We start from the raw sequence: 24476 nt of genomic DNA on the forward strand, positions 1-24476 counted from the left end.
TATTCTTGGTTGGTGGGGAGTTGAAAGGGGCTGGACACAATATACATGTTTTGGTGATTGTTTTATGTTTCTTTTTGTGAGGTTATATGTATTTTTATGAGACGCTCAATCGAGGGTGTTCAGACTCCCTCACGTCATCTCCAACTGCCCGCGCACTGATTTCCGTCATATCAGCGCCTTTGTAGACGTACTTGTACAGGTACTTGATCGCCGTGATGCTCGAGCACACCTCGACGTTGATGTGGCAATCGTATTTCTGAGAGAAGAATGTATTGTACGCAACAACCCATTGATTGACTGTTGCATTGTCATATTTCTTGCCCTTGAACTTGAGCACGCCGTCCGTTCGCAGGCGTCTTCTGTAGACAGGAAACCCATTGTGGTTGGTTTGTGTCACCTCGGACAGTGCCTTCGGGAAACCCTTGGTGCACTCGCCGTCCTTCATACACGGAGAGCTGGGGTTTAGGGCTCCACACGGCCCGTGTATCATGCTGGTCAAAACTGTGTTGTACAGATCACTGTTCTTCATGCGGCATCTGGAAGTTCCGCGGACACAAACTTGTCAAAGTCCTGGCGAGTCCTGGGTTTGTCATCATGGGCGAGAATAATGAGTATGTGAGCGTGCGGCAGTCCACGCTTCTGAAACTCGACCACATAGATTCGCGCGATTTGCTGCCCAAACACCCCATCATCGAGATCCTTCAACACTGCTTTGAGCTTCTGTTGCCACACACGTGCGACAATATCTGGCCTATCTTGAGCAGTTCGGTGTGGTCCGTTTCTGTCTATCGTCTTTGTGATTTCATCCCATTGAGGGTTGCACGTCACAGTCATGAACAAATCCGGCTTGCCAAACTCGCGAACCATCGCCATGGAGTCCTGATGAGTACATGTATCTCTCACCACCCGTGAACGACACTGGAAGTACGATGCGCTGTCCGACTTGATCAAGGAAGTGACGGCGGCGCCTTGGCTCTGGATGCACTAACATGCCTGTGTCATGATCGTATTCCGACACTAAGCCTTCGTTTTCGCCTAATGCAACCAAGCCCTCATGCAGGTATGCATCCAGAACTCCCTTGTAAAGATCCGCTCGAAGTGTCTTCTTGGCACGTTGGTCAACCACCCACTGCTGGAACAGTCGCCCGCCTTGGTGGAGAACCGACTGGTCGTTTTCCTTCTGGTAGAGTCGGTACGCAACATGTTCGCGAAGCGCCATTCGCGTCTTGTTCCGATACGTAGCGCCATTCGTGTACTCATCCGTGTACGTCCAACCCAGTTCCCCGAGAGGGAGCCAGAGAGGACATTGAAGTGAATCGTAGATGGAATGGGCTTCGAACAGTCGCAAAAGCCCACCTGACCGTGGGAAGAGAAGCAAGTCTCGGTTGTTCGCCGCGTTGCCGTCATCAACCAACACAGCAGCAACCTCCGTGGCCGTGGGGAGATTGTGCGTGCGAGGTCCCGCATAGTTGTTGGCACGCAGGCGAAACACGACGTTGACGGGGTTGTCGCCGGCTTCGATCATGCTTCTCATCCGCTGACCCATCGTAAGGAACTCGCGCACAAACGGGTTGCACGTCTCCATCATGTGCTCCAAGTCCAACAGCGCGACTCTGTTGAGGACACAAAAAATCCCCTGTCGGCGAGCCATTCGTGCTTCCACATCTGGATCGTACACGTAAATCTGCGCAAACTTGGGCTTCATTGTCTGACCGGCTTGATCCGTATATGATAACAAAGATCCCAAGAAATGGCTCATCGCTCCTTGGATACGGTATGTATACACGCCTCTCTGCCTTTGGACACTTTGATCTTCCGCTACTGGGTCGAAGCGGGGATTGCTGAAAGATGCACCAAGCGACGTAAATGCAACCACTTGATTGTACATGCGTATCTGCTTCCGAAACTCTTCATCTTGGTACCACTTGCGTAAAATGGCCGGGGCAGGCTGGAGTGGCGGAAGAGCGACCTTGCCGTCAATGCAGCATGTGATCGAAGACTCGCCCGGCCACTTCCATGCTCGACACTTCGAGCAAACGGAAGTTGGCTCTGGTAGTTTGTGTCTTCCTGCGATGACATTCTTCCCCGAAACTCTCGAGACTTCAAACTCGTCTTGGTTGGCGAGGGCGTCCTTGTAGCGCTTGGTTCGCCGTTGAACGCGTCGCTGTTCCAGCGTCTCCTCGACTTCGTTTTCTGTCCTCTCCATTTGCCGTAGGGACTGGCGCTGTCACATCTCCTCTTGTTGTTCTTCCGTCATCCTGGCGAGACGTTCAGCTTCCAACTCAGCATGGCGTCGACGCGCTTCCTCCTGCTGTTCTTCCGTCAACCTCCCGCGGCGCTCTGCTTCCAGCACACTGTGGCGACGTCGTTCCTCCTCTTGCTCCTCCTCAGTCAACAGCCCGCGGCGCTCCGCTTCCAGCACATTGTGGCGACGTCGTTCTTCGTCTTGCTGCTGTTCCGTCAACCTTCGGCGCCGCTCAGCTTCCGATTCACTGCGACGATATCGTTCATCCAGTAGTCTCTCGGCAGTCATTCTCGAACGACGCTGGGCCTCCAGCGCAGCGCGATGCGCTCGCTCAGCATCTTGTTGAAACGGAGATCGCTCAGCACGTCGCAAGCGATCCTTCTCGTTGCGCTTTAGGCGACGCAACTCCTGAAGGCCCAGTGTGAGTTGTGGATCCTCCCGCCCTGCGGCTCGAGCAATGACAAAGTGAGGGTCGTCTTCTTCTTGCTTACCTTCCTAAAGAACCACGTGGAAGTCGCCGGGAGAAACGACATGATCGTGTACGTCCATGAGGACATCCTGCATATCACTTGGTTGATCCATTGTGTCGTTGCCAGCGTTGGTTGCTATGCGCCCTTCATCGATAGCATTCCCCAAGTAAAGCTCTCACTTTGGCTTATTCAACCGAAATCGCTTCATTCGGCGGCGATTGCGGCAACGATCTTTGACCTCCTTGGGCTCGGTCGCGGCAGGAGTTGCATGTGCGATATCGTTTTTGTGCAAAGCGTCCTCGAGCTCCTCTCGTGTGTCTCTGTTTCGCTTGCTATAGGGATTTGGATGAAGCATTATCCTAGGTGAGGGTGAGTATGAAATAGTTGAGCAGCTTAGGCACCCTCTCCGTGTTCCACGACCAGTGCTTGTAGTAATCGTGGTGGCTGTGGTCAGATATCTGGAAGTCTGCGTACACAAACGTGACGCATTAGACAGAAAGCCTATGTAAAGTGCGTTGCCTCTCAGTCCGTGACATCTGAAGCACTGTAGAATATATGTCGCTGTACTGTTGCGCACGGGTACTGGCAGATAAAGTCCCCCCGACTGACGCACAGACGTTGTGACGACAGATATAATACACGCAGTGCCTCTACCCTGCTCGCTACCAAGTCCCTACGCGACCGCCAGCTATGTTCTTGCGCGTTCAGAGTGTTTGTTTTACCCAAAGATGACCCTCACTTCCGCACGCAGCACTATCCACCATAAGCGCACACTGGCACACTTACAGATGCAGCGGTTTGTTTTGTTTGATTTTATTAGTAACGCAGCATCGATATGCGCTCCACCATTTCTAAAATGTTATTTGTCGGTGTTATGCGGTCCATTTACATAAACATACGTAATATTAGCGTAACTACCATTCGCACACTTGCATACACACCACACTCACATAGCGCAGGGTCTGCGCCCACAGTGCACTGCACCACTGCGGCGCAGACCTTGTCAGACCTATGCTATCACACAGCGCTTACCTTCTGTGTGCTTCTGCATGTTTGGAAACATACGACTGACTGACTGACGCGTGCTGCCGCCACAAAGCACGCAGGCCACTTTGAGGCAATTAAATGTAAGGGATAATTAATTAGTCCAATGAGATTGAAGGCGACACCGACAGAATTTCTTGAGCGCTGGTTTGATATGTAGGGCGGGGAACTGTGCAGGGCCACTTTGCACACACTTATTTCGGCCCAATTAAAGATTAAGCACAGTGGTTTCAAGGGAATGGGCGTAATATTGATGGAGCTGCGTACGAAAGAGTGGTCAGTTTTGTCCACTGGGCCGTCGAACCGAACCCCACCAATAATGAACAGATTTTATTGAAAGTTCTGGAATTGAAAATGTATGTGGCTATCTGATTAGTGGAGGGTTCTTGGTTGCAGCCACGGACGTTCTTCGTTGGGGAGATATCGCCACCAGAACGCAGTGTTCGGCGGGTGCAACAGCAACACTGTACCTACAGTAGATTTTGCGTTGCGACCATCACTGTGAATATGGTGTTGTGTGAAAGTAGGTGCAATTGTTGACCGAAGAGACGCTGTTGTGCGGCAGGTTTATTTATTTATATTTGTCGAATGAAAGTGAGCTGTGGCTTTTTGCCGGCTGTTTTATTAATTTTTATCGACGAATCAGAGCTAGCTGTTTGGGCGGGTCCGGAAATAAATTAACGTCCAGATACGCACGCAGACGACCAAACCAGCGTAGTTGTTTAAGATACTGATGATACTATGTAGTTTATACTTTAGTTGTTTACGTGGTGGTTTTAGTTACTGCAGCTACATACTATTAACACTCCTTCCCTTTATTAATGCTACCCCTATCCCCTCACTTTGATGCTGCTAATTCTGCATAATGCACGGGCATAAGTAGTACTAATCACATACTTCTCTTGATATGCAAAATCATTTGTCAAAGCGCTCTTCCCCCTCCAACCCAGCTTAAATATACGCTGCCAAGCCTGGTGGTGTTCATTCAGACGCTGTCTTTCTGACAGACTTGTTCTTCGCCTGAGGACGGCTGCTTGCGTTATGGCCGAAATGTCGTGAGAATTATTTTATAATGTTTTATTTTTATTATTTTATTATTTCCATTATACGTGGCTTAACCGAAAGAACCAAGAAGATGAATCTCTGAAGTCACGAAAGCTTTAAATAGAAATTTGGTGGAACATGTTTTTTGTCGTTTATTGTGAAATTTCCGTCACAGTTACAATGATCACTGTTACATTGCTTATGGCTTTATTTTGGTGATTTCAAAAATATTTTTGGTTTAGCCATGTTTGTTGTAGTACGGAGTTAGAATGATGGCTTTAATCTAAGTTGTCTTGTGGTTGTTGTTGTTGTTTGACTGGCATCCCAATGGGATTTTTGCACAGCGTTGGTGTACGGTGCTTTTTTCTGGAAGACTTTGCAGTTTTTCCATGGATTTTTCTGTTTGCGCATATTCACTTTGAGATGTTTTCTAGTTCATGTTTTTGTTTTTTATTTGTTGCAGTTGCACCCGATTCAAGAGCCGAATGGCTCACAGGGCTATACCAAATACATGAAAATGAAACTGTTAAGGCTATATGGGGGATCTTTCTGTTTGTGTTAGGTGCTCGCTAACAGCACTTGCCCCTACAGTCTGTCCAGGCTATATGGGGGGTCTTTGTCTTAGGTGCTCACTAACAGCACTTGCCACAACATTCTGTGCAGGCTATACGGGGGATCTTTCTGTTTGTGTTAGGTGCTCGCTAACAGCACTTGCCCTGACATTCTGTCCAGTCTACACGGGGGATGTTTGTCTTTGTGTGTTAGGAGCAAGTTTGAGTGGCGTGTAGCCGTGGGAGTTGAACGGGAGCCTGCTGCTACTGACAGTCGTTGACTCCAGATCAGCAGACAAGACGTCTTTCATCCTCTTTGGTTCTTTCAGTAAAGTCACGTAGGTAGAAAAAATACAATAATAAATCACGACGTTTCGATCGCAACACGAGCAGTCGTCCTCAGGCGAAAACATCCAGACATTGCCGCGGCATAAGTCACGTGAGCTACAGCCTGTGACAAAGATGAGGTGACCCCCCCTCCCCCCACCGTGGCTCGCCCCGCTCAGCTGACCATTGTTTTAATGCGGTGGGCTCACGCTAAATTGATTTCTGTAAAACGAAGGTACTTTGAAAACCCACTGGCTATACTCTTTTATATAAGTGTTGTGTCCTTAACTAACCACACGGAGACATCTGGTTGAGGCAACGCGTTTATTATAACTCTTTCGAACTCGGCTCGACACACGACTGTAACACGAAGGGGTACGGCCCCTTCCACCCGATAGCCTACGGGAGTGACAGCCTCCCTTCTATCGCAGCCTGCACACTCCGGGCTCTGCCACCCACAGGTCCCTGAGCCCGGCGTTCAGGGAAGACTGGACGACCCGTCCCAGCCAGGGTACTGGAGCTCACCTCTGGTCCGCTACAACCCGGCTCTGACAAGAGCCTCGGTTGAGGGTCCCCGGGTGCTGGTCCAGTCTTCAGGTCTTCGGATGTCTTCAGGCTTGAGTTTGTGAACACTGCCCTGCCCGTCCAGAGGGCCGGCCTTTTATCCCCAGGTCGGGGTCACCCTTCCCCTCCTGAACTCCCCCCCCCCCCTCCCAGAACCTTCTGAAAGGTCTTATCTTAAGGGGCCAAAGGGACGAGTGGGGGGTCAGGGGTGGTCGTCTCCGGTCACGGTGGGGGGCCGGGGGCTTAACCTTTGGTCGACCCCTACGCACCTCGCTCTCTCGGCTGCCCCCTGTTGACCCGTGAACGTGGTGGCAGGTCAGCGTACAGCGCCTTGTTATGGCGCTTATGCACAACTTCGTGACGAACGCTGCACGTTCCGTCGTTTTCATGCAGGGGGCGCTGCAAACCTACGTGCCCCCTGCATGAACGACGGAGGGGCAGGGACAGATGTTCGATCGCGTTGGAATCGATCTGCAGACGGCGGTCTTATCGCACGGCCAGCTCTGTCGCCTCATCTCGATCCCGCGATCCCAACCAGGTGAAAGTCCGCATCGAACCGAACCCCCAGCAAGTCCATCTACTTCACGACGAGAGAAAATTCACACGAAATATCGTTTTCAATGAATAAGCTTTTAATGAAGTACATTTATCTAATTCAAAACATAATACAATTCAAAGTTGTTTCATTTTCAAACTTCAAAACAGAGGATAGAGAGCTTGCGGGGATGCGTCGCTCGTGTGCAATTTTTTTCGTCACTTTACAATCAGCAAGGACCATTTCTTGTCCTAATTCGACAAAATGTATGTCAACACATAATACAAAATTATAATTCGTGTTGTAGAGAATGTTCCTCCTTTTCGTGTAACTTTTAATTGGTATGCCTTGTAACTGATTAATGATCCGAGCGTGCTCGCTATTTAAAAGACAATGAGTTGCTCCAGAGGCAGATGCTTCTTGAAAACACAAAAGTACCCTTTGACCTGTATCACAAGAACAATGAGTCTCACCCGAGTGATCTGTACAGGTTACTTGCAAAACACAAACTTTGTCCTAACATCACTTATTCAATGTTTGACCCTTATAGACAAAATGTTACATGTACGCACACCATCAGACAAGTATTCATTCTAAATTATTGACAATCATTTTAACTAATACTATTACGCCATTCAAAACAAATGCTGGTGTCTGGGTCAAAATTGAGCAAATTCCAAACATTACCTACAAACTCCACAACCAAGATGCCACATCAACCATCGCCCTCTACTGACAGGCTCTTGTCTACATGCAGGCCGGTGCAGGGCCACCACCTTGTGCCACACAGGGGCAGCTGCTACTTGGGGGTGCTCTTCGAGTGTTTGAAACGAGATACGATACAAAACTCCGAGTTGCCGAGGCGATTAAGTAAGCACCATATAAATGCAATTTATAACAGTGAATGCTTGGGAGCTTATTGGCTCTCGCTCCTGGTTAGAAATGTACCCAACACACAGGTCCACGATAACTGGCCGCTCTTACCCTGCAGGTTGAACCTAGGAACCGAGTGTTCAACTTAACATTCTTGTCATTAAAAGCCTGTGACAAAGGTGCGTCTATTGGAGCGACATCGTCTCAAGCTTACACATCTCCCGGGTCTCCATTTGACTTTCTATTGTCTCGGAGGAAGTCAACCCACACCTCCACTTCCACAAACTGCTGGGAGTTGCCTCGCTCTGCCTCAAAGTGAGAATTCTCCTCCTGCTTCACGTTGCCTCCATCGATGTGAAGGTCCGATTTTGGAGTTGAATCTTCATCTTCACATTTTACCTTCACTTCTTCGCTCTTCACCATCACTTCTTCACATTTCACCTTCACATCTTCACGTTTCACCTCGATACCTTTCAAAGTATCCAAGCTGGGATTTTCTTCCGGTTCTTGTTTCACGAGGGATGGACTCATTGCATCACTTTGACTTTCACAAGCTGATTTCAGACTCCACTCCTTGTGGATATTGTGATGCTTGTGTGTTCTCTGGTGTCTTTGAAGATTTGGTGAAAGTGTAAACGTCTTCCCAAACACACTGCACTTGAAGGGTTTCTCTGCCGTGTGTATTCTCTGGTGTTCTACAAGAGTAGATGACCGTGCAAACGCCTTCTCACACACACCACACTTGAAGGGTTTTTCTCCCGTGTGTGTTCTCTGGTGTTTTACAAGAGCAGATGACTGTGCAAACGCCTTCCCACACACACTGCACTTGAAGGGTTTCTCTCCTGTGTGTGTTCTCTGGTGTTCTGCAAGAGTAGATGAATGTGCAAACGCCTTCCCACACACACCGCACTTGAAGGGTTTATCTCCCGTGTGGGTTCTCTGGTGTATTACAAGAACAGATGACCGTGAAAACGCATTCCCACACACACTGCACTTGAAGGGTTTCTCTCCCGTGTGTGTTGTCTGGTGTGCTTCACGAGTAGATGACCGTGTAAACGCCTTCTCACACACTCTGCACTTGAAGGGTTTCTCTCCCGTGTGTGTTCTCTGGTGTATAACAAGAGTAGATGACTTTGCAAATGCCTTCCCACACACACTGCACTTGAAGGGTTTATCTGCTGTGTGTGTTCTCTGGTGTATTACAAGAGTAGATGACTGTTGAAACCCCTTCCTACACACACTGCACTTGAAGGGTTTATCTCCCGTGTGGGTTCTCTTGTGTTTTAAAAGAGCAGATGACTGTGCAAACGCCTTCCCACACACACTGCACTTGAAGGGTTTCTCTCCCGTGTGTGTTCTCTGGTGATCTACAAGAGTAGCTAAAAGTGCAAACGCCTTCCCACACACACCGCACTTGAAGGGTTTCTCTCCCGTGTGTGTTCTCTGGTGTTTTACAAGAGTAGATGAATGTGTAAACGCCTTCCCACACACACTGCACTTGAAGGGTTTTTCTCCTGTGTGTGTTCTCTGGTGTATAACAAGAGTAGATGACTTTGCAAACGCCTTACCACACACACTGCACTTGAAGGGTTTCTCTCCTGTGTGTGTTCTCTGGTGTTTTACAAGAGTAGATGACTGTGCAAACGTTTTCCCACACACACTGCACTTGACGGGTTTCTCTGCTGTGTGAGTTCTCTGGTGCTGTGTCAAATGTTCAGTACGATCTGTGCTCTTGGCACGCAGGTCGCATTGTTGCCTTTTTGCACCGAGCCGCGCCGAGTGCCTTTGCTCCATCAGACCAATTCTGCAGAGGAAGCGACAGCTGCAGACAGAAAAATATATCCACACCATCTACACATCAGTATCAATGCATATATATAGTCACACGTGACTTACACGTCTATACTTATACATATATTCATGATAGTGAAAAAGTGTCCCAAATTCATCACACGGGCTGTTATGGCACACAATGAGAGGGCAAATGGTTATAAACATGCCTGGAAGCCCTAGTATCTTCAAAATGAATGTTAACCCAAAACACCGAGCATACGATTTCGGCTGTCTGGCTTCAAAATTACTATTTATGAAAGCTAAATTCAGCTGACATAGCAAAGGGTGTTGAAAAAAATACTATTTGTGTTATGCACAAATGCATAAATTAATGTTCAATTGCAACTTAGAGGTGTGAAGCCAGGCATAGATGTCCTTGAATGCTGGTATGAAGTTCCGACTTCAGCTGCACGTGTGCTGTGATAACTTCCTGACTCCAATCTTACAAAGACTTCCAGAGGAAAACAAAAATAAACTACCGTTTTGATATAACCTCCGTGCTCAATAGAATTAATAGACTTTACTGCAAATACAAACTTGACACTGTCACACACTCAGGGGCGGAGCCAGCAGTTTAAGGTAGGGAGGGGGGCAAACCCTCCAGCAATGAAAAATGATAGGAGTTAATAATAGGAGTTTTCCCCTTTTTTCTGGCAACAAAACTGAAACCTTACGAGGATTCATTTCTGTGTCGTGTTTTCTCCGGAGACACTTTGTTGGGGGCACGTCTTTATTATATACACGCGCCCTAACTACTAAACATCAACTCCTCGTACAGTTTATCTCGAGTACTTCCACTCTGTATATTATACGCCTCCTACGTAACATGCCTGCACCGGCTGTGCTCCAGGTCCTCTGGCTATAATATCCTATGGGAGACCCAGGGTCCACCACTGGCCTCACAGAGCTTTGGCCCTTAAAAAGACGGTGAAGCTAGGGGTCCAGGGTCCTATTCTAGCAGGTCTTCTTGCTTCAACTGGTCGTCTTCAACTGCCAGGACCTCTCCAGAGGTCTGCCTTATATACGTTTCTCAGCCGAGGTGCGGACCTCCGTGAGGGACGCGGGTGACCCCAGAGTCCCTCACCGAGGTCTGCATGTCTGCCGTTGCAGGCCAGTACGTCCGTAGCCCCCCCGGCCATTGGGAGTGTTTGCGAGGGATCGTAGGACCCCTCACAACCCCCAACCGCAAAAACACACTATGATAATGTGTGAGCTGTACGCCTTTTGGCGTCCTCTGGTCGAGCACCAATTGGCGTCCTCTGGTCGAGCACCAATTGGGTCAAGGCTCAAAAAAAGCCGTCCCTTGTAGTGGACCAATCAGTTTCAAGGACAATGCATATATTATCATAGTGTGTTTTGTTTGCATTTGACTGCAAGTATTGTGGTAAATGCAGACATGAATCCTCGTAAAAGACGTTTGGTTGGTTCGATCTTGTTGGTTTTTGTCGTTAGGCTGTTAGTAGGATCCTACTAACAGCCTAACGACAAAGACCAACAAGATCATCACGAGTTCGACGTCCCTAATCGAACCAACCAAACGTCCCTTTTTAAAACCCTCGGCTGCAAGACCTCCCAGATTCTATGGTCTTCCCAAGATCTATAAAGAAGGCTCCCCACTACGACCCATAGTGTACAATCAACTCTCCTACCTACAAACTGGCCCGTTTACTATCAGATACTCTGCTCCCCTTCACTGGCAAGACCTCGACAGCAGTACTTAACTCAACCCAATTGGTCTCTATGGTCAAGGACATGGTACTGTCTCCTGACGATATCCTCGTCAGTTTTGATGTGGTATCTCTGTTTACCAAAGTCCCAGTTCCTGACACCTTAACAATAATCGAAGACTTGGTCCAACATGGACTGAACTCGGATGTACCTGCGCTGGTTAGGCATTGCCTCACCAACACTTACTTTACCTGGAATGGCACCTTCTACAAACAGAATGAGGGTACCCCCATGGGCTCCCCCTTGTCACCAGTGATAGCCAATGTGTTCATGGAAAAGTTTGAATCAGATGCTATCCAGACGTCCACTCTGCGTCCTTCCCTGTGGAAGATATATGTGGATGACACTTTCGTCATTTGGCCACATGGCCTCCCAGCATTGAACCATTTTCTGGACCACATCATTTCCAGACACCCATCCATCAAATTCACCATGGAAGTGGAGAAAGATGGCAAACTACCATTCTTGGATGTTCTGTTTGAGAGGAGATCTGATGGATCCTTGGGACATTGTGTTTACAGGAAGGCCACCCATACAGATTCCTACTTGAAACCTGATTCCCACCACCATCCGGCTCAAAAGAATTCTCTCATCAAAACACTATACCAGAAAGCTCATTGCATCTCTGACCAACACCACCTGGCCAGTGAACTGAAACATGTACATTTGGCCCTCAAGATGAACGGATACTCTGTCCGCACTATCCGCCAAGCTGTTTCTCCCACCATACAGAAACAACCACTTGAAACTCCGATCAAAACTGTCACGTTGCCATACATAGCAGGCGTGACCAAAAAGATCTCCAAAATTCTAAACAAACATAAGATCCAAGTCCGATTCAGTACAGTACATAAAATTCGGGATCTGATCCCATCCGTAAAGGATGTCATTCCGGACTTACAGTACCCCGGTGTTTACAAATTGAGTTGTCCCTGCGGGGACTTGTATATTGGGGAGACGAAACGACATATTTCGGACCGAATTCACGAAAACAAATCAGATTTGAAACATGGCAGAACAAATTCTTCAGCCATTGCCAATCATTGTTACAATGCTGTGGGTGATCATGATATCGTTTTCTCCGATACGAAGGTACTCTGCAAGCCGGCTGGATACCACCAAAAATTTGTCCATGAAGCCATACAGATATACAAACACAGACATAACTTCACCCGAGAAGATGGATTCAAATTGAGCAATCATTGGAAAGATGTGATTAACCATGTTAAACTTAAATCGCCACTCCCCCCGCTCTGCGTCCCTCCTCCACCATCCGTGACGCCGTCTTTAAGTTCCACCTTCACCTTCCTGGCTCCACCCACATCCAAACCCCCCACTCCCCCATCCTACACTTCGTCCTCCCTCCAATGACTATTTAGACGCCGTTTTACTATTTTCACCTTCCTACAACGTTTTACTATTTTCACATTCCTGGCTCCACCCACACTGCAACCCCCCCCCCCCCATCCTGCACCCGTCCCCCTTGGCTCCTCCCCCCTCCTCTTACCCTATATATTAAATGCCCCATTACAAATAACTCCCACTACAGTTATTTTGCTGTGCCTTTTGACACCTGATGAAGGAGGCTTGTGTTGCCTCCGAAGCATCGTGATTTTAATTGATTTATTTTCATTTATTATTATTTTACTTAATCTTTTACCTACGTGACTTGACTGAAAAAACCTAAGAGTATGAATCCTTGCAGTCACGAAAGCTTCAAATCTAGAAATACAGTGATACCTCGGTTCACGAACGCTTCGGTTCACGAACAACTCGGTTCACGAACAGAAAATTTCATAAAAATATGCTCCGGTTAACGAACTCCGCTTCGGTTCACGAACAGGAGCAGCGGCCATTTTTATGCTAATTCCAGGCTGTCACATGGTCGTGACTTCCTGTAGGAAGATCGTGGAGAGAAGCAGAGACACAGAAAGAAGTACTGTGAGTACTCTGAAGACACTTTCAGTGACTTTTTGATTTTTGGTGTGCTTTTTAGCACATACAGTACTGTACTGTACTACTGTACTGTACAATACTGTACTTACTGTATTGTACAGTTCACCCGTTTGAGTGCTTACTGTCTCCCACCCGCCTCCCAACAGCCTTTCTCCATGCCAGAAGTCATCTCAAGCAAGGTTAGTGTTCTCTCTCTATACATTACTATACTGTACAGTACTACAGTAATGTGTATTGTCATTTGTTTCATATTTTTGTGCTTCAAAAACCAAAAAAAAAGGTCAGAACGAATTAACCGGATTCACATTGAACCCTATGGGAAAATGTGCCTCGGTTCACGACCAATTCGGTTCACGACCAGAGTCAGTTCACGAATTAAGTTCGTGAACCGAGGTATCACTGTAATGATAGTTGTTAGTAAGGCGTTGTTAGTAAAGAGTTATTAGTAAGGACTTGTCCCTTGCTTTTTATTCGACGTGTGTGATCGGCATCGCGCTCGCTGAAGGTGTTTGCCTTCAGGGAAGCCGTGTACTGTATACGCAACTGCGCACAATTCTGCGAGTCGCTTGTAACTGCTTTGTTGTTACTTATTGCAAATTATGGACTTGGACTGTTGTCCTCTCAAGAGTCCCTGGCACATAATAATATGCCACACGGTGGCGGTCGCAAAATGCTGATTTATCTATATATAAAAAAGGGAAGTTTGTGAATGTCTGTTCGAAATGTTTAGCATACTTCCCGACATGCAACAAACTTGAAATTTGGCATGTGGTTAGCTTCCAGACTGTACACAATGCTAAAAGTATAAAAATAGACTTTTGTATTTTGGGGAGGGGGCGGGGGCGCAAAACAGTAATCCCTCGCCACTTCACGGTTCAAGTTTCGCGGCCTCAGTGCATCGCGGATTTTTCAAAAATATTCATCGAAAATTTTAAATTAAAAAATACCGCCATATCGGCAGCCGTATTCCGGAAAGCAGCATTGTTTCATCGTGATGCCCGCGAGAAACGGTTTCCCAGGATGCCAGACAATGAGAGAAACTCTCTCAGAGGCTTTGTACATACCCACGGGCACTCAGACAAGGCACGTGATTGGTTCCCGGCGCGAGAGCGACGAATGAGAGCACGAGTGGATGTACAGCATCCCGTGAGCTGATTGGCTGCGCATCATCGCATCCTCTCCCAGCTTCTTCCCTTGTTGTATCTCGCCACTCTCGTTCACGCTGTCAACTGTGTCTCGCGTATCTTAGTGTTGTGTTCGAAATTAACCGGTGAGTGTAGAACACCATAATACGTATCGTATGAGAGAGAGAGAGAATGTATAATATTAAGGTTTTATAATTAAATAGATTTAAGTAAAATATATATATAAAGTATAAATATACATATTTTAAACATTCTGGTACCCACACACACATATACGGAAATTCCTAGGGGGGCCAATCCTACTTCGTGGATTTTCACCTATCACGAGGGGTTCCGGTCCCCATTAACCGCGATAAACGAGGGATCACTGTAATGCATTTATTTTGCACGCAAGTGAGCGGTGACATCACATCTGTCATCACATCTGTGATGTCACACCCGCAAGCGGCAGCGTTACGCAGTGTGCTTGCTGACGTCACCCCCCCCCCCCCAAACACTCCACGTAGGCACTGTTTTAATCCAAGACAAGAATCCAAGTCACGGGCGAAGCCGGGTAGTAAAGCTAGTCTATCTATATATAAAAGGGAAATGTGTGGATACGTGTGTCTGTTCGAAATGTTTAGCATACTTCCCAACATGCAACACACTTGAAATTTGGCATGTGGGTAGGTTCCATACTGTACACAATGTAAAAACTATAAAAAATAGACTTGTATTTTGGGAGGGGGGGGGGGGAGAAATGACCATGGAGTGTGTGGCGTCAACCCGCAACACACCTGAGTTAAGCGCTCTGCAACGCTTACCCCTACCATATGGCCCTTCGTGCGCCGTACTTCTAGAGCTGTTAACAGCGTGCCGGGAGATTTTAGGTGGCGCTTCGCTCCTGGCCGATGAAGCCATTGGCTTCTCGAGTTTCAATACATATCCGTGTGAAGAACAGGTACAACTGCTATCTTAAATATGAAGCAGAAATTACATCTGTTTGTTTGTGTGAAGCACCAAAAACTCTCCAACGCTGAGCTCTAGCATCATTAAATTTGCACAACTTATGCTGTCTGGAATGTCTAAGTGAACGTGACTATTTTCAGCTTGCCACATCTTTCCCTTCCCGAGTTGCAAAAATCGACCTTACGTCGAAGTGGGTTAAGATTAAATTTCCTTCAGTGAAAAACATCCGATTTAGTTAAATTGATTTCTTTCAGCTTTTTTCTTTCTTACAAGAATCAAATTTTCAGGGTTTTTCAGTGACATGGTTCACAGGTGGTGGCGTGTCCAGACCCATGCCTGGCAACCTTCATCCGCTCAGTATGAATGCTTCCTCACTCCACCAAGTAATTCATTGAGGATCAACCAACACAGCCGAGGCTGCATGTCTCTCTCTCTGTGGTGAGATGTTAACTACCTGTCCTGGCATATAGGAAGTCGTGGGTTCGATCCCAACCCTGACGCCTGCTGTATATTTGGAGCTTACGTGTCTCTCTCTCTCTCTCCCCGTGGTCGTGTGGATTTCCCTCCGGATCTCCCGGTTGTCCCCACTCCACATGCAGAGAGTGAACACCGCCACGCGTCTAGAGCGAACACCACCACGCGTCTAGAGTGAACACCGCCACGCGTCTAGAGCGAACACCACCACGCGTCTAGAGTGAACACCACCACGCGTCCAGAGTGAACACCGCCACGCGTCTAGAGTGAACACCGCCACGCGTCTAGAGTGAACACCACCACGCGTCCAGAGTGAACACCGCCACGCGTCTAGAGTGAACACCACCACGCGTCTAGAGTGAACACCACCACGCGTCCAGAGTGAACACCGCCACGCGTCCAGAGTGAACACCACCACGCGTCTAGAGTGAACACCACCACGCGTCCAGAGTGAACACCACCACGCGTCTAGAGTGAACACCGCCACGCGTCTATAGTGAACACCACCACGCGTCTATAGTGAACACCGCCACGCGTCCAGAGTGAACACCACCACGCGTCTAGAGTGAACACCGCCACGCGTCTATAGTGAACACCACCACGCATCTAGAGTGAACACCGCCACGCGTCTAGAATGAACACCACCACGCGTCCAGAGTGAACACCGCCACGCGTCTAGAGTGAACACCGCCACGCGTCTAGAGTGAACACCGCCACGCGTCTAGAGTGAACACCACCACGCGTCTATAGTGAACACCACCACGCGTCTATAGTGAACACCGCCACACGTCTAGAGTGAACACCACCACGCGTCTAGAGTAAACACCGCCACGCGTCTAGAGTGATCACCACCACGCGTCCAGAGTGAACACCGCCACGCGTCTATAGTGAACACCGCCACACGTCTAGAGTGAACACCACCACGCGTCTAGAGTAAACACCGCCACGCGTCCAGAGTGAACACCACCACGTGTTGACGAGCCTCACCTTGTTGCTGTTGTGGGCAGGTCACTTCTGAAAACAAGAGCGGTATAGCAGCTCAAGCGGGCTTGGCCTGGTAAAAAAAGAAAAAAAAAACTGAGAATATATAAAGTAAAACAAAGTTACAAAGTTGCGAGCCAGGTGAAGAGAAATTAAACTTTAGCGAGAGATTTGAAGCAAACGCGATCAGGCGAGGGCAGGAGGCAAGGCCCCACGTTGATAAGTTCCAACCTGGACATCGCTTCCATGCTCGCTGCTACTCAATTAACATCCCTACGAGAGAGAGAGCGAGGCTCTACCTCAATAAACAACAACAACAACCACAACAACCACCACCACATCCACAACCACCACCACATCCACAACAACAACAACCACCACCACTACAGCGATGAGGATTTCTCACCTCGGATTTCAGTTCACGGGCGGAGCGGCAACTTCCTGGTCCCTCGCGACGTCACGCGGCAGCAGGTGACATGACGTCACTTGCGGGGTACGATGACACTCCCCTCCCCCAATGAGCGGCTCTCAACTCGCGACGGCTTTCACGAATAAATTATGTTAATGAGCCGCCACGTACCGGGCGTGGCTTTGCCCAAATAAGGATTGGCAAGCGGTGACGTCACGCTCAAGAGCGCGGTGGTCGGGGGTGGGTGACATGACGTCACTAGCGAGGAACACCTCCCCCTGGCGTTTGACGCCGATGAGGTCACGCTGAGCGGTGACGTCAGAGAGCGGGGTCAGAGTTCAAGTTTGTTGACAGAAAGAGAGCGAGTTTCGACTTAGCCTCAAACGAGTACCCGGTGCGGTGTGTAAACAAAGCCACTAGGGAGACAAAGGCGGCCGGGCGTGGTGCTGGCCACCCACCCCCTCGTGTGCCGTGACGACCTCCATCGGTGCTGCTCGCTATGAGCAGCACTTTGTAGATGTCGTTGCTTGGCTCTCCAGCACACCGCTGGCGAAATTTCAATGACATTTTCACGTCCATAAAAATAAAATCGCCATACTAACCTATGCCGTATTTTGGAAAAATTGGTCCAATTTTCCTAGTCTTCTTGGTTCTTTTGGTAAAGTCACGTAGAATGGAAATAATAAAATAATAAAAATAAATTATTCTCACGACGTTTCGGCCACAACGCAAGCAGCCGTCAGGTGAAGAACAGGTCTGTCAGAAAGATTATTATTTCTTTCTACGTGACTTTACCGAAAGAACCAGAAGATGAATCCCTGCAGTCACGAAAGCTTTAAATCGAAATTCAATTTCCTAGCTTTATTTTTCAACTAAAAGTGCATTTCTTGGTTGTGTTTAGCCTGAGTAGCCTATATATTACGTTGAAAAGTGTGGAATTTCATGCATGAAATTTAGAAGTAAAAAGAAAAAGTGAATTCCTCCATTTTGTTAAGCATTAGTATGATCTATATTACATTAAAAGTGGGAAATTTCACGATTAAATGTTCACGTCCCAAACAGGAAATCGGCATACGAACCTCTGCCGTTTTTGACTAAAATTTAACGAATTTTTACAGCTGTATTTTTTAATAAAAAGTGCATTCCTCGGTTGTGTTTAGTCTGAGTAGTCTATATATAACAATAAAAGTGAGAAATTTCACCATAAAATTTGATAATCACGGAGATAATCGTATTAATTTATGCGAATGCTTGCGATTATGTTAATGTGTGTAGTTATGATAACTATGCTTAGTTTCGTTATCCAGAGTTGTATCAATCGGGATAACCGATTATCTTTGATTAAACATTTATTGATTATCTTAGTGTGTTTATGTTATGTTAGGTCTCCAAATTCATATCTCAACGCAGGTTACAGTTCTTATGAATAAGACAGTTTTGCATGGACTGTGAAAGAAGCACTCGAACACTTGGTGTTAAGCAATTTTTATTCTAAACAAAATATGACACTCTAAGATGCGACTCTCAGGTTCGGAATTATCGACAGTACCATTGGGGAGATTTCTCTCGGTGAGCAATACTCTTAACCATCAAGGCTTGCGTTGTTTCACTTTGGCAACCGCACATCTCACTGCCCTGACTCACGTGGCTTCTAAAAAATAGTGTTGATGTAAAGACAGTGCATCTACTAAGGGACAAGCGGTGACAATAGGATATAAAGATTTACACTATAAGACCTCCTTCACCAGTGGCAAAATATAGTAATAGGTTTTTACCCAATCAACTTCAAGGACAATACATATCATTATCGTCATCAGAGTTGTTTCTTTTTGTTTGCATTCTGCCTGCTTGTGTTGTGGTTATTGCAAACATGATGCCTTGCATAAAGGTGTCCGTTTTTGTACCAGTTGAAAGGGTAAAAACCTATTACTAGGAGATCAAGAGTTAAATAAGGGAAGGCGGGACAAAGGGTGGGAGTAGATTCACAACGAGAATAAGAGAGCGGGAGGAACGAGGTCCGGGGCTGTTTTGATGGAATATCGGGTCGTGGCTGGTTGGTGTCTCGTCGTTGTCGTTGCTGTATCGTGATTCCGGGGTCGTAAGCAGTGTTACAGGCTAAATAAAATAACCCTCTACAGTCTACAGAGTCTGGAGTCATTAGAATTGTGACGATTCATAATCTCACGAGCTCATAGTGGGTTTGTTCAATTATTAGATTTTACTATGAAAGTAGTTACCAGTGTTATTATTATAGCGTTTCAATGTATAGCTATAACAGTTATATTGTTAGAGTTTATAATGTTAGAGCTTACAGTGAGTTTATAATGTGAGAGTTTTTGGCCGTGCCCTGTCCTCGTGGGACCCCACGCGGATTTGGAAATAATTGCAATGACCATGAATGAGCTGAGATTTGAGCGACTGTTTACTTTGTTTCAACATAACTGAGTGCAGGTTAGTGCCATCTGGGCTTAGCGAATACCACTCATGAATGAACTCATACTCCTTTATGAAAGACATTGTAATCATACCTTTTCGTGACGAATTGTTATCTTCAATATCGTCCTCAAATATACGGCTAAAATACACAGCAGAGGGAAGGCTGCCTTGTTGGGGAGATGTAGTTTGGATAAGGCGCTGTGACTGGAGTTAAAAATTCGCTGCTTGGCCCCGTCAACAGCAGCGGAGACGATCCGATCCACCGCGTTCCATCTCCCCACAAGATCCACGAAATTCTCAGTTTTTTTTAAATGAACGTATATTTTTCAAATCATATGTAATGTAATTATGTTATAATGTGTGATTGTTATACACTTTATATGTTTACATACCGTTTATAGCTATTCGATTAAATTAACATGACATTCATCCAACAGTGGACTGTTTGATTCTAATGCGACTACAGTGGGATTTTAATCATTGTAATGAGATTCAAATCTTGCAAATCCTACCTCCGGTTCGCATTCACTTAACATGCATATGGCCACAGTGTGATTCTAACATTATCACAGTGCGATTAGAATTATTATTATGCGATTATAATCACGAACCTCCGTTTATTTTGTTCAAAACTAATAATACCGTACCTCTGTTTTGGTGTTATAAATGATGAAACTAGTTAATAGATTATAGTATTTTAATTATTTTTTGTTATCGTTTATAATGGGGACCTTTCCCTTCCAGGGACACATGTTAATGGAGAGACAGCCAAGATGCTGCCGGTTAAGGGCAGATTTGTGTGACGAAGATCCTCCACCTGAAACTCGCTTAAAACACGTTTTTGCTATGAACATTGTAAAATAAATAAACGGACAAACATTTGTTAAAATACGTTTTTATTAATCTGCAATCATTTTTACGTTTAAACTCCAACCGAATATGTATTATGTCCTATGTTCAAACAGTTACAGTACAATGCAAACCATATCCGTTCCAGGAATACCAAAGCGTTAAAGTATCATTCCCCATGATTTCCTTATTAGTTCACCACATTTGTTCACTGTGCGTCTATGTTGAAGTCAAGGCCATATATCCAACGAACGCGTCATCAATGTACATCCTAAAGTCGATTATTACCAACCAAAAAAAGCTTTATACTTGAAACAAACGTTTAAAATGTTGAGTAAAGATCTAACTCCAGATGCATTCCAACTTTAGCTCAACAGGAAGACTTAAACACTACAATATTGTCCGGAATTGAAGCATCTCACAACCACTGCTCATCACACCACTTCACAAAGTAATCCGACAACATCAAAAATCACCACCTGCACGTCAAGAAACTCTCAAACGAACTGTAAAACGAATTACACACAAAAGTACTCAAGACAGCTTAATAGGTATAACCGCATGCAACATTATATTTCAGTCACCGCTAGCTCTCGGGTTGATCCTCGAGCCACTCCATTACATCCAGCCATCTCTCGGGATCCAACTGCATGGGATCGAAGGTGGAATTATCTTCAGGATTCATTGCAGCACCTTGAATTTCACCTTTTGATTTCAACTTCCTATCATCGTGGACCTTCTGATGCCTCTTCCGTTTTGATGAGTGTGCAAATGTCTTCCCACACACAGAGAGCACAGAAATGGCTTCTCCCCCGTGTGTGTTTTCTTATGATCTTGAAGAGTTGATGAGTGTGCAAATGTCTTCCCACACACAGAGCACAGGAACGGCTTGTCTCCCGTGTGTGTTCTCTGATGGTTTTGAAGAGTTGATGCCTGTGCAAATGCCTCCCCACACACAGAGCACAGGAATGGCTTCTCGCCCGTGTGTGTTCTCTGATGGTCTTGAAGAGTTACCGAGTGTGCAAATGCCTTCCCACACACAGGGCACAGGAATGGCTTCTCGCCCGTGTGTGTTCTTTGATGGTCTTGAAGAGTTGACGATTGTGCAAATGCCTTCCCACACACAGTGCACAGGAATGGCTTCTCGCCCGTGTGTGTTTTCTTATGAGCTTGAAGATTTGACGACTGTGCAAATGTCTTCCCACACACAGAACACAGGAATGGCTTCTCGCCCGTGTGTGTTTTCTGATGACTCTGAAGATGTGATGACCGTGCAAATGTCTTCCCACACACAGGGCACAGGAATGGCTTCTCGCCCGTGTGTGTTCTTTGGTGGTTTTGAAGAGTTGATGACTGTGAAAATGCCTTCCCACACACAGGGCACAGGAACGGCTTCTCGCCCGTGTGTGTTCTCTGATGGCGTTGGCAGTTTGCTGAAAGTGAAAATGCTATCCCACACACAGAACACAGGAACGGCTTCTCGCCCGTGTGTGTTCTCTGGTGTCTCTGAAGATGTGATGGCCGTGAAAAGGACTTACCACACACAGAACAATTGAATGGCTTCTTGCCTCCGTGTGCGTGGGGCTGTGGAGAGCGTCTCTGCTCCATGTGAGCGTAGTAACAGCAGCGGTGTTATCGAGTCAAAAGTACGCTATCGGCCGCAAGGATGTTTAGCGTTGAGTTTTTGATTTTGTTAACTGCTAAAATAAGAACGACACTCGCGTCTAATCGAGACCCAAAAAATTCCGTTAATTTGACGACGAACACGTTTAATATTTTATCCGCGAAAATAGACACTTACTTGGAGATTCACGGTATATCGATGTCTGTAACCCGTCTGAAGATGTCGCCACGAACTCTCCCGACGCAAAGTCGCCTAACTGTCGACTCAGCAATTGTGCTCGCCAGGCTGCGTTGTCTCGCGGTTGAAGGGCGATCAGCAGAGCGACGAGTCGAGCGTCCAACCTCATCAAGTTTCCTCTCGAAATGGCATTGAGCTCTGCTTCTGAGCCGCCTTATAACTCCCCCCCTAGGATCAAATCCTTTGTCTTTCAGGATATTTGCATTCGATTGTTAATTTTGGAAGGTACAATCCGCATGTCTATTAACAAACCGAAGGGTAATGTGCCCATTGTGCTTCATGCATGAATATGTAAGTGCATCTCAGTGTGTAATTGTGCGCTTATTTTGAATAAATGGAAAAACTTTGTCCTCGATTTAAAGTGAATGCAGAGAAATTAGCATGTAACTTTAGAAAAGGAAGAGAGCGGCCTTCTCGACGAGGGAGTGAAACCCAATAGGTAATATTCTTTTACAGCGTTACAATGGATAGGTTGTAGTTCATAGGTTATAATATTATGTTTCACTATGATAGAGCTTAACATGTGAGAGTATACAATATCAGAGTTGATCAAATGCGACGATCAAGGGCGTCAATCGGGTGAGTTTGATCAGAGGCTTTAATCAAAGGCGTCATCCCATCACGGAACACCACCTCCCTGCGTTTATTACAGCAACAGAAGCAACTACAGCAGCAACAACAGCAGCGACAACAACAGCAGCAACATCACATTTCGAGGGCGACGCAGCTACTTCCGATTCTGCTGCCCAGCTTTTTGTAGTCGGGACCTGCTCTCGCAGGACCCCACACGTCTTTGGAAATGATTGCGATGATCATGTCTGAGCTGATAATTAAGTCACTCAAGATTACTTTGTTTAACCATAACTTTAGGTAGGTTAGTGTCATAAGGGCTCTGTGAATACTACTCATGAATGAAATCACACTCCTGTATGACCGACATTGTAATAATTTTGGTTGATCGAGTAGAACAAGTCACATGACATGTCCAGACGAATTATTATCAACAACAATGTCGTTAAATATGATGCTAAAATAAATGTTAACACTGGATTAAACGTGTACCTCTTAACCCCTCCCTCGCATTTACGACTGACGATTTGCATTTGCACGTAACATACATTCAAGCACAGTGAAATGCTAATGCGACAATATTGTTATTCTAAAATGTGAATGCGATTCTTGCCCTGTACCCCCCACAGTTCACATATCCGACCCCCGGTTCGATTTAACAGATAATTTACATACATATGTGTAGAGTGCGATTGTAATACTTCTAATGAGATTTAAATACCGTACCTCCGTTAATGGTGCTATAAATTATAAAAACAGTTGATATTTTTATTGTCGTTTAATGTTGAGTGTTATTGTTTATAGTGTTATCAGTTTACGTGTTTTTAAGTACAGGTGATTCCCGGTATACTTCGGTATTCTGGACCTGAACGTCGCGAAACGATTCATAACGAGGACCTTTCCCCACCAGAGCGCAAGCCGCTAATGAAAAGAACTCGGGCCGGCGGGAACACGTGCTTCCATGGTTGGTCGGGGACAGGGCATGGTTGTATTGCCTACAGATGCCACCGGGAAAATCCAAGTTGCTCCGCCCATGGCGGGGACAGGTAGAGGTCATAGAGGTGGGTGATGTAAAGACAGTGCGTCAACTAAGGGACAAGTGGTGACAACAAGATAGAGAGAGTTCGAGAAGGGAAGGCGAGACCAAGTGTGGGCGGAGGTTCACGCCGAGAATGAGAGAGGGGGAGGAACGAGGTTTGGGGCTGTGTTGGCTGGTTGCTGTCTCGTCGTCGTCGTTGCTATATCGTGACGCCTGGGGTCTGAAACCGCGTTAAAGGCTAAATAAAAGAACCCTCTGCAGTCTGACTACGGAGTCATTACAATTATAACGATTCATTATTTCACGGGCTAATATTGGGTTTGTGCGATTATTTTACATATTCATACTGAATATTGATATTTGATGCCATTGAGATGGAACATTCATCCAATAGTAGACAGCTTGATCCTAATACCTCCAAAGTGTTATTCAAATAATTTTAATCCCATCCTGATCCTGCACCTTCCGCTTCACATATCCCACCCTTGGTTCGCACGTCCATATTACATACATACATGTTACATGCATACATACTACATAGAGACATATCTCATGCATACATATTACATATAGACATGTTACATACATACATAT

The 24476-nt window shown here is 46.3% G+C and overlaps 1 pseudogene; it reads right to left on the minus strand.

The window, feature by feature from the left end:
- LOC133361256 (zinc finger protein 208-like) overlaps nucleotides 1-17104 on the minus strand; it is a 74910-nt pseudogene extending 57806 nt beyond the window's left edge.
- Nucleotides 17105-24476: the final 7372 nt, after the last annotated feature.

This window comes from Lethenteron reissneri, chromosome 72 (genome assembly GCF_015708825.2).
Source record: "Lethenteron reissneri isolate LAM-NWPU_2019-01 chromosome 72, ASM1570882v1, whole genome shotgun sequence".
Classification (NCBI taxonomy): Eukaryota; Metazoa; Chordata; class Hyperoartia; order Petromyzontiformes; family Petromyzontidae; genus Lethenteron; species Lethenteron reissneri.